The sequence below is a fragment of the Canis lupus genome, chromosome 2 (genome assembly GCF_011100685.1).
Source record: "Canis lupus familiaris isolate Mischka breed German Shepherd chromosome 2, alternate assembly UU_Cfam_GSD_1.0, whole genome shotgun sequence".
NCBI lineage: Eukaryota > Metazoa > Chordata > Mammalia > Carnivora > Canidae > Canis > Canis lupus.
Genome location: NC_049223.1, coordinates 1,242,218 through 1,253,909, shown reverse-complemented (window position 1 = coordinate 1,253,909; position 11,692 = coordinate 1,242,218). Strand labels below are relative to the sequence as shown.

The window sequence follows — 11,692 nt, the reverse complement described above, 5'->3', positions numbered from 1 at the left end:
CATCCCCTATGCTTGTCTTCATGTCTATGAGACAAGACATACTAGGCTTTTCTAAATATGACCAAACATCTTACCATAACTTTGCAGCTTTTTTCACCTGAAATTCCTTTTTCTACATCATCAACTGATAAACTCTTATTTATCCTTTAGAGTCCAATTTAGATATCCCCTCTTGGTCAAGTTCCCCCAGCCCTTGGGTGCTTTTCTGTTTGTCAATCACATTTCTGTAGCAAAATTACTTTATTACAATGCAATTTAGCTATACATATGCACTAGATACTAGAAAGTCCTCAAGTTTCTAATATCTAGTCACATAATGGAAGCCTAGAAAACATTTATTGGATGAATGATCTGGGCCCAAATTTAATATCCTGTGTCTAATCTTATAAGGAAAAGAGCCACAAGAGTTTCTTGCCATGATTGGAGAATGCCTATTTTGGAAAAAACATTTTAGCTAGGGTCTAAGGGTACAGATATTTTCGAGGAACAGGGGGCAACTAGAACCCAATAGTCTGTGGCTAAGCATAAGACTCTAGACCCAGCAGAGTAACCAATGTCCATCAGAAAAAGGATTTAATATCATGATTAAAGGATATAGCAGAAGATATTACCTTATACTATAAACATGTTGTGGTGGATTAATAATATTCACAGATTCTTTGCAGCTCTTCCCACTAAGACTTGGAGTCTATTCCCCCACCACTTGAATTGAGACTGACTTTGTAACTTGCTTCACCCAATAGAATACAGTGGATGATATATTGCATGATTTCTAAGCAAGGACTCAAGAGTCCTTGTAGCTTCTCCTCTTGCCATCTTGGAATGCTTCTACCATCACAAAAAAAGAGCCCTGCCTAGCCTACTAGAAGATGAGAAGCCATATGGAGGAGTACCAGAGTGCCCTAGTCAGACAGCCCCAGGCAGCTGCCAGGTATGTGAGTGAGGTCACCTGGGATGAGACAGGTTATTGCAAGTGAACGAAGGAGCTCAGGAAACAATACATGAGTGGAACACTACCCCAGCCATCCCACCTGCACTGCACTCTTACTCTCAACCTCCAGAAATGTGACTAGACAAGTGATTAATTATATTGCAGGACTAAGTTGTGGGGTGGTTTGTTCTGCAGCAAAAGATAACTTATATGTAGCTTGATATACATAGTAGTGGTATTTTGGAACATTAATTACCCAACTAATAAGCTATCTTCCAAAACTTCTGAGAGGTTGGACAGGCTCTGATGTTCTACAAAGCTTAGGCAGGATTGGTTTGAGGACTGAGTGGAGTTGAAACTGAAGCTGACAACCAGGCTTTCCTTGTGGCATTTGAGAGAGTCTGGGCAGAATAGAGATGGACAGGAAAGGAGAGTGAATAATAAGTACCACTAACTAGCATGACCAAGTTTTCAATGATCACCTTGTGCCTGGATGTGTACTATGTAGAAATGGAGGTTGTCACTGTCAGATACATTAAAATGTAGCTGGAATTGTAGTGACCTTTACAAATAGGATTCTTTCCTGAGAATTCTTTAAAAATATATATGGTTTTCAAAGTTGTTTTTTTATCCTTAATTTCTATGTCTTGTTGTTTTAAACAGCTTCTTAATGCCATGCAAACCCTGAATCACGTGTAGGAATAATTTACAATCGTGGCCTTATCTCTGAAACGGTGTCCTTCTGAATCTTTAGTTCCATGGCTCCACAGCTATGATGATGAACTGGTGACTGATGGGTAAACACACTGGCAGGATCTGTAAGGGTTTGGCGGTGTTTGGCATGAAGTGCCATATGGTTTTCAGGACCCTGCTCTTCAACAGATGCGGTGTTAACACCCCACTGTACTTAACCACTATGATGGCTTTTGTCTGTCATCATATCTCAATGTATTTCAGAATTCAGCTTCTGTTGTAATTTTTTCACTCCTCTCTTCAAAAGATTTCATTACATTTTCCATGTTTTAATCCAAACAGCCAATGCCAGAAAAAAAAAAAAGAAAAAAAAAAAAGAAAAGAAAAAGAAAAAGTGTAGCCGTAGTGAGTCATTAAAGTGATTCTTCCAGCTGTTTAACTATTATGTCTGGCCCCATAGCAGCCTCTAAAAGGCTAAGAAAACGTTCTGCTTAGACTTTCTAGGGCTGAGAGTTTACAGACCATTGATTTTTCTAACATTAATAAACCCTTATTATCACCTCTTGGAGCAATGGAGCAGAGGAACATAGGGAGGAAACAAAGGATAAAAATGTTTTAGTATAGTAATAGAAATCTTGAGCACTGGAGTCAACAGACCTGGGTTTAAATCATGGGTCAGCTGCTGATTAGCTCAGGACTTTGAGAAAGCTATCTAACCTCTCTGAGTTTGTGCCTTTATCAGTAATATGAGGGTATTGTCTAAGTTATAGAGCCAATTTGAAGTTTAAATGAATGTATATAAATTAGAAAATGCACACAGACAGCAACTGGAGCAGTCAGTCATATCCAAGCACAGTAACTGTGATATTTTGCCAGTCTGGAAGCCTTGCCTACTTCCTCCATTCTTCCTTTGCTGTCAGGCATGGGCTAGTCATTGTGCTTTCCTCAGCAGTTGTGGTGTCGAGGATGAGTGCACAGCAGGTTGCAGTGTTGAGCCAGATGGCCCAGGTGTATTGCTTTCATGAAATTTACAACACAAGGGTATTTACACCTGTCACAGCTGTCACTCATTACAGATGGATCAGACAGTTTTCCCTGAGAGCTGATCATGGATCTGTCACAATCCAGCTCTGCAGAAAAGCTGGTTTTCTTCCTGTTGCCTTGCAGGGTTGGGCAGCTATACTTTCTTGCCTTTCCAGGCAGGACCTGCATTAACCAAGGAGGAAAGCCCTATTTTGCACTCCAACTCCCTAGTCCCTTGCCATTCTTGGGTACTTAGGGATTTGGGGGAGGGCCTGTTCTTCCTCTAAGAGATTGCTGGACTGGTAAGAAAACAACCCAGGGTATGGAAGGCAGTGCAAATTCTGGGGCTAGTCTGGGACTGAAGCCAGGCCCTAGAGTTTCGATCTTGCTGCTGGTTAGCAGTGGCTCCTGTGAATCACTTAAGCTCTCCAAATACCAGCTTCCTTTTTGTGATAAGAAAAAATAATAAAAGTTTTGCAAAGAATAACCTCCAAGAAATCTACCAGCACTATATACCTCTGATTTTTATATATCAGAACTCACCCTAAGTTGCTAAATTAAGATACCAGAAATAGCAACAATAATAACAACTCTAAGTAAAAGAAAAAGAAAGCATATCTGAGTGACATATTGAACACTTGGCTTTGCCTCATATTTATTTCCAAAACCATCATCATGGCTTCAATTTATCAACAACTTTGGGTTTTGAATTGGACTTGAAGGAAATCCAAATTAATAATAATTTTTTCTTATTAAGGTTTTTATTTTAAGTTCAGAATAGTTAAAATACAGGGTTGTGTTAGTTTCAGGTATACAATGTAGTGATTCGACAATTCTATACATTACTCAGTGCTAATCATGGTGAGTGTACTCTTTAATCCCCATCACTCATCCCCAGCAAGTCCCTCCTGGTAAACATCTATAGTTGAGAGTCTGTTTCTTGGTTTCTCTCTCTTTCTTTTTCTTTTCCTCTGTTCATTTGTTTTGTTTCTTAAATTCCACATATTAGTGAAATCATGTGTTATTTGTTTTTCTCTGACTGGCTTATTTTGCTTAGCATAATACTCTCTAGCTCCATCCAGGTTGTTTTAAGTGGAAAGATTCCCTTCTTTTATGGCTGAATAATATATATGCCACATCTTCTTCTTTGTCCATTAATCGATTAATGGACACTTTGGCTGGTTCCATAATCTGGCTTATAAATAATGCTGCAGTGAACAGAGGGGTGGGGTGCATATATCCTTTTGAATTAGTATTTTTGTATTGTTTGGGTAACTACCCAGTAGTGTGATTACTGGATCATAGGATATTTCTATTTTGAAATTTTTGAGGAAACTCCATAATGTTTTCTACAGTGATTGCACCTGTTTGCATTCCCATCAACGGTGCAAGAGGGTTCCTTTTTCTCTATATGCTCTCCAACACATATTGTCTCTTGTGTTATTGATTTTAACCACTCTGACAAGTATGAAGTGATGTCTTATTGTAGTTTGACTTGCATTTCCCTGATGACAAATGGTGACAAGCATCTTTTCACGTGTCTGTTGCCATCTGTATGTCTTCCTTGGAGAAATGTCTGTGTTTTCTGCCCATTTAAAAATAGGATTATTAGTTTTTTAGGTGTTGAGCTATATCAGTTCTTTATATATTTTAGATACCCTTTATGGAATATGTCCTTTGCAAATATCTTCTCCCATTCAGTAGGTTCTCTTTTTGTCTTGTTGCTGTGCAGAAACTTTTTACACTGATGTAGACTCAACAGTTATTTTTGCTTTTATTTCCCTTACCTTGGGGGACATATCGAGAAAAATGTGGCTAGGGCCAATGTTAGATTACTACCTGCACTCTCTTCTAGGATTTTTGTGGTTTCAGGTCTCACATTTAGATTTGTAGTCTATTTTGAGTTTATTTTTGTGTACGGTGTAAGAAAGTGATCCAGTTTCATTTATTTGCATGTCGCTGTCCAGTTTTCCCAACACCAATTTTTAAAGAGACTGTTTTTCCCATTGCCTACTTTTGCCACTTTTGTTGAAGATCAATTGTGGGTTTATTTCTGGGCTTTTAAATCCTGTTCAATTGATCTATATGTCTATTTTTTGTCTCGGCACCATACTGTTTTGATCACTACTAATGAAAAAAAAAAAAAGATTTCTTGGACTCGCGCCGCGGCCGGGAGACGCGAAGGGTCCGCAGGCCTCGGGCGATCCGGGTGGAGCTCGCCCTCGCTCGCCTCCCCGCGGCCTTCTCGGTGGAGCAGACGCAGCTGATCCCGCGGGCGGGGGGCGGGGCCGGCGGGGGTGGCGGGGCCGGCGGGGCAGGCCGGCGGGTCCTCTGGAGCATCGAGCGGAAACCGACACCTCGGACAAGACGTTGCAGCCGATCCAGGACTATCGGGAGACAGTGGAGGCCGAGCTGAGGCCCGCCGGCACCACGGTGCTGGAATTGTTGCAGAAGCGTTGAAGAGCCAACGCAGCTAACCCAGAGAGTAAGGGCTTCTGTCGGAAAGTGGAGGCAGATTATTTTCGGTACCTCGCTGAAGCTGCACGTGGTGATGATCGAAAACACGATAGCTACTTCCCGAGGAGCTTACCGAGACGCCGTAGGTATGAGCAAGAAAGGGACGCAACCCACACACCCCATCCGCCTGGGGCTGGCTCTTGACTTCTCTGTATTTCACTATGAGATCCCTAATAACCCAGAGCCTGCCTGCGCTCCGGCCAAAACAGCTTTTGATGAGGCCATTGCAGAACTTGACACACTGAACGAAGATGCATACAAGGACAGCGCCCTCATCAGGCGGTTGCTTAGAGACAACCTAACATGGACCTCAGTGCAGGAGAAGAATGGGATGCAGCAGAAGGGGCAGAACACTAAATGCATACAGGGTGGTCATCCTCTTCCCCCTCGAGAAACCTTTTTACTCATCTCCATGCCTTACTCCATTTGGACTTCCTATAGCAAAGAAACCCATTCATGTGTATGGGATCACCTGTTCACAGACTTTTCACACCACAGCTTTGGGAAAACTCCATTCCTTGATTTGCCTTTGTCTTGGCCTTCCTGGTGTGCAGTTACTGCTGTAGAAAAGTATTAATAGGGAGGAGGGGCAGGATGGCGGAAGAGTAGGGTCCCCAAGTCACCTGTCTCCACCAAATTACCTAGAAAACCTTCCAATCATCCTGAAAATCTATGAATTCGGCCTGAGAATTAAAGAGAGTACACCTGGAATGCAACAGTCAGAAGAGTTCGCGCTTCTATCAAGGTAGGAAGACGGGGAAAAAGAAATAAAGACACAAAAGGCCTCCAAGGGGGAGGGGCCCGCGAGGAGCCGGGCTGAGGCCGGGGCGAGTGTCCCCAGGACAGGAGAGCCCCGTCCCGGAGGGGCAGGAGCTGCACCGACCTTCCCGGGCGGAAAGGGGCTCGCAGGGAGGTGGAGCAGGACCCAGGAGGGCGGGGATGCCCTCGGGCTCCCGGGGACACTGACAGACACCTGCGCCCCGGGAGAGTGCGCCGAGCTCCCTAAGGGCTGCAGCGCGCACGGCGGGACCCGGAGCAGCTCGGGGGGCTCGGGGGCGGCTCTGCGGAGGGGGCTGCGGGGCGGGAGCAGCTGGGGGGGCTCGGGCAGAGGAAGAGGCTCCGTGCGGAGGGGGCTGCGCGGTTCCAGGAGCAGCTCGGAGGGGCTTGGGCGGCAGCTCCGCGGAGGGGGCTGCGCGGCCCGGGAGCGCGAATCCACCAGCGCAGGCTCCGGAGCACAGGGCGCCGGGACACAGCCCAGGATCCCGCCTCCCCCGGGACAGGCAGAGGCCGGGAGGGCCCAGAACAGCGAGGACGCTCCTGCCCCAGCTGAGCACATCAGCGGCCCCGCCCCGGAGCCTCCAGGCCCTGCAGATGGAGTTCCTGGAGCTGAATCCAGGTTTCCAGAGCTGCCCCGCCACTGGGGCTGTTCCTCCTGCGGCCTCACGGGGTAAACAACCCCCACTGAGCCCTGCACCAGGCAGGGGGCAGAGCAGCTCCCCCAACTGCTAACACCTGAAAATCAGCACAGCAGGCCCCTCCCTCAGAAGACCAGCTAGACTGACTGACAACTTCCAGAGGAAGCCAAGGGACTTAAAGTACACAGAATCAGAAGATACTCCCCGGTGGTTCTTTTTTTTTTTATCTTTCTTTTTCTTTGTTCTGTTTTGTTTTGTTTTGCTTTTTGATTTGTTTCCTTCCCCCACCCCACTTTTTTTTCTCCTTTCTTTTTCTTTCTCTTCTTCTTCCTTTTTTTTTTTCTTTTTCGTTTTTTTCTTCCTTTTTTTTTCTCTTTCTCTTTTCTTTCCTTCTTTCTCTCCTCTCTTTTTCTCCTTTTCCCAATACAACTTGCTTTTGGCCACTCTGCACTGAGCAAAATGACTAGAAGGAAAACCTCACCTCAAAAGAAAGAATCAGAAACAGTCCTCTCTCCCACAGAGTTACAAAATCTGGATTACAATTCAATGTCAGAAAGCCAATTCAGAAGCACTATTATACAGCTACTGGTGGCTCTAGAAAAAAGCATAAAGGACTCAAGACACTTCATGACTGCAGAATTTAGAGCTAATCAGGCAGAAATTAAAAATCAATTGAATGAGATGCAATCCAAACTAGAAGTCCTAACGATGAGGGTTAACGAGGTGGAAGAACGAGTGAGTGACATAGAAGACAAGTTGATAGCAAAGAGGGAAACTGAGGAAAAAAGAGACAAACAATTAAAAGACCATGAAGATAGATTAAGGGGAAATAAACGACAGCCTGAGGAAGAAAAACCTACATTTAATTGGTGTTCCCGAGGGTGCCGAAAGGGACAGAGGGCCAGAATATGTATTTGAACAAATTCTAGCTGAAAACTTTCCTAATCTGGGAAGGGAAACAGGCATTCAGATCCAGGAAATAGAGAGATCCCCCCCCTAAAATCAATAAAAACCGTTCAACACCTCGACATTTAATAGTGAAGCTTGCAAATTCCAAAGATAAGGAGAAGATCCTTAAAGCAGCAAGAGACAAGAAATCCCTGACTTTTATGGGGAGGAGTATTAGGGTAACAGCAGACCTCTCCACAGAGACCTGATAGGCCAGAAAGGGCTGGCAGGATATATTCAGGGTCCTAAATGAGAAGAACATGCAACCAAGAATACTTTATCCAGCAAGGCTCTCATTCAAAATGGAAGGAGAGATAAAGAGCTTCCAAGACAGGCAGCAACTAAAAGAATATGTGACCTCCAAACCAGCTCTGCAAGAAATTTTAAGGGGGAGTCTTAAAATTCCCCTTAAGAAGAAGTTCAGTGGAACATTCCACAAAAACAAGGACTGAATAGATATCATGATGACACTAAACTCATATCTCTCAATAGTAACTCTGAATGTGAACGGGCTTAATGACCCCATCAAAAGGCGCAGGGTTTCAGACTGGATAAAAAAGCAGGACCCATCTATTTGCTGTCTACAAGAGACTCATTTGAGACAGAAGGACACCTACAGCCTGAAAATAAAAGGTTGGAGAACCATTTACCATTCGAATGGTCCTCAAAAGAAAGCAGGGATAGCCATCCTTATATCAGATAAACTAAAATTTACCCCAAAGACTGTAGTGAGAGATGAAGAGGGACACTATATCATACTTAAAGGATCTATCCAACAAGAGGACTTAACAATCTTCAATATATATGCCCCGAATGTGGGACCTGCCAAATATATAAATCAATTATTAACCAAAGTGAAGAAATACTTAGATAATAATACACTTATACTTGGTGACTTCAATCTAGCTCTTTCTATACTTGATAGGTCTTCTAAGCACAACATCTCCAAAGAAACGAGAGCTTTAAATGATACACTGGACCAGATGGATTTCACAGATATCTACAGAACTTTACATCCAAACTCAACTGAATACACATTCTTCTCAAGTGCACATGGAACTTTCTCCAGAATAGACCACATATTGGGTCACAAATCGGGTCTGAACCGATACCAAAAGATTGGGATTGTCCCCTGCATATTCTCAGACCATAATGCCTTGAAATTAGAACTAAATCACAACAAGAAGTTTGGAAGGACCTCAAACACGTGGAGGTTAAGGACCATCCTGCTAAAAGATGAAAGGGTCAACCAGGAAATTAAGGAAGAATTAAAAAGATTCATGGAAACTAATGAGAATGAAGATACAACCGTTCAAAATCTTTGGGATGCAGCAAAAGCAGTCCTAAGGGGGAAATACATCGCAATACAAGCATCCATCCAAAAACTGGAAAGAACTCAAATACAAAAGCTAACCTTACACATAAAGGAGCTAGAGAAAAAACAGCAAATAGATCCTACACCCAAGAGAAGAAGGGAGTTAATAAAGATTCGAGCAGAACTCAACGAAATCGAGACCAGAAGAACTGTGGAACAGATCAACAGAACCAGGAGTTGGTTCTTTGAAAGAATTAATAAGATAGATAAACCATTAGCCAGCCTTATTAAAAAGAAGAGAAGACTCAAATTAGTAAAATCATGAATGAGAAAGGAGAGATCACTACCAACACCAAGGAAATACAAACGATTTTAAAAACATATTATGAACAGCTATACGCCACTAAATTAGGCAATCTAGAAGAAATGGACGCATTCCTGGAAAGCCACAAACTACCAAAACTGGAACAGGAAGAAATAGAAAACCTGAACAGGCCAATAACCAGGGAGGAAATTGAAGCAGTCATCAAAAACCTCCCAAGACACAAGAGTCCAGGGCCAGATGGCTTCCCAGGGGAATTTTATCAAACGTTTAAAGAAGAAACCATACCTATTCTCCTAAAGCTGTTTGGAAAGATAGAAAGAGATGGAGTACTTCCAAAGTCGTTCTATGAGGCCAGCATCACCTTAATTCCAAAACCAGACAAAGACCCCACCAAAAAGGAGAAATACAGACCAATATCCCTGATGAACATGGATGCAAAAATTCTCAACAAGATACTAGCCAATAGGATCCAACAGTACATTAAGAAAATTATTCACCATGACCAAGTAGGATTTATCCCCGGGACACAAGGCTGGTTCAACACCCGTAAAACAATCAATGTGATTCATCATATCAGCAAGAGAAAAACCAAGAACCATATGATCCTCTCATTAGATGCAGAGAAAGCATTTGACAAAATACAGCATCCATTCCTGATTAAAACTCTTCAGAGTGTAGGGATAGAGGGAACATTCCTCGACATCTTAAAAGCCATCTATGAAAAGCCCACAGCAAATATCATTCTCAATGGGGAAGCACTAGGAGCCTTTCCCCTAAAATCAGGAACAAGACAGGGATGTCCACTCTCACCACTGCTATTCAACATAGTACTGGAAGTCCTAGCCTCAGCAATCAGACAACAAAAAGACATTAAAGGCATTCACATTGGCAAAGAAGAAGTCAAACTCTCCCTCTTCGCCAATGACATGATACTCTACATAGAAAACACAAAAGCCTCCACCCCAAGATTGCTAGAACTCATACAGCAATTCGGTAGCGTGGCAGGATACAAAATCAATGCCCAGAAATCAGTGGCATTTCTATACACTAACAATGAGACTGAAGAAAGAGAAATTAAGGAGTCAATCCCATTTACAATTGCACCCAAAAGCATAAGATACCTAGGAATAAACCTAACCAAAGAGGTAAAGGATCTATACCCTAAAAACTATAGAACACTTCTGAAAGAAATTGAGGAAGACACAAAGAGATGGAAAAATAGTCCATGCTCATGGATTGGCAGAATTAATATTGTGAAAATGTCAATGTTACCCAGGGCAATATACACGTTTAATGCAATCCCTATCAAAATACCATGGACTTTCTTCAGAGAGTTAGAACGAATTATTTTAAGATTTGTGTGGAATCAGAAAAGACCCCGAATAGCCAGGGGAATTTTAAAAAAGAAAACCATATCTGGGGGCATCACAATGCCAGATTTCAGGTTGTACTACAAAGCTGTGGTCATCAAGACAGTGTGGTACTGGCACAAAAACAGACACATAGATCAATGGAACAGAGTAGAGAATCCAGAAGTGGACCCTGAACTTTATGGTCAACTAATATTCGATAAAGGAGGAAAGACTATCCACTGGAAGAAAGACAGTCTCTTCAATAGATGGTGCTGGGAAAATTGGACATCCACATGCAGAAGAATGAAACTAGACCAACTCCCTTGCACCATACACAAAGATAAACTCAAAATGGATGAAAGATCTAAATGTGAGCCAAGATTCCATCAAAATCCTAGAGAAGAACACAGGCAACACCCTTTTTGAACTCGGCCACAGTAACTTCTTGCAAGATACATCCACGAAGGCAAAAGAAACAAAAGCAAAAATGACTTCATCAAGATAAGAAGCTTTTGCACAGCAAAGGATACAGTCAACAAAACTCAAAGACAACCTACAGAATGGGAGAAGATATTTGCAAATGACATATCAGATAAAGGGCTGGTTTCCAGATCTATAAAGAACTTCTTAAACTCAACACCAAAGAAACAAACAATCCAGTCATGAAATGGGCAAAAGACATGAAGAGAAATCTTACAGAGGAAGACATAGACATGGCCAACACGCACATGAGAAAATGCTCTGCATCACTTGCCATCAGGGAAATACAAATCAAAACCACAATGAGATACCACCTCACACCAGTGAGAATGGGGCAAATTAACAAGGCAGGAAACAACAAATGTTGGAGGGGATGCGGAGAAAAGGGAACCCTCTTGCACTGTTGGTGGGAATGTGAACTGGTGCAGCCACTCTGGAAAACTGTGTGGAGGTTCCTCAAAGAGTTAAAAATAGACCTGCCCTACGACCCAGCAATTGCACTATTGGGGATTTACCCCAAAGATACAGATGCAGTGAAACGCCGGGACACCTGCACCCCGATGTTTATAGCAGCAATGGCCACGATAGCCAAACTGTGGAAGGAGCCTCGGTGTCCAACGAAAGATGAATGGATAAAGATGTGGTTTATGTATACAATGGAATATTACTCAGCTATTAGAAATGACAAATACC

The 11,692-nt window shown here is 42.8% G+C and overlaps 1 pseudogene; it reads left to right on the top strand.

The window, feature by feature from the left end:
- The first annotated feature begins 2,590 nt into the window (after positions 1-2,590).
- LOC119876097 lies at positions 2,591-5,521 on the top strand (annotated as a pseudogene).
- Positions 5,522-11,692: the final 6,171 nt, after the last annotated feature.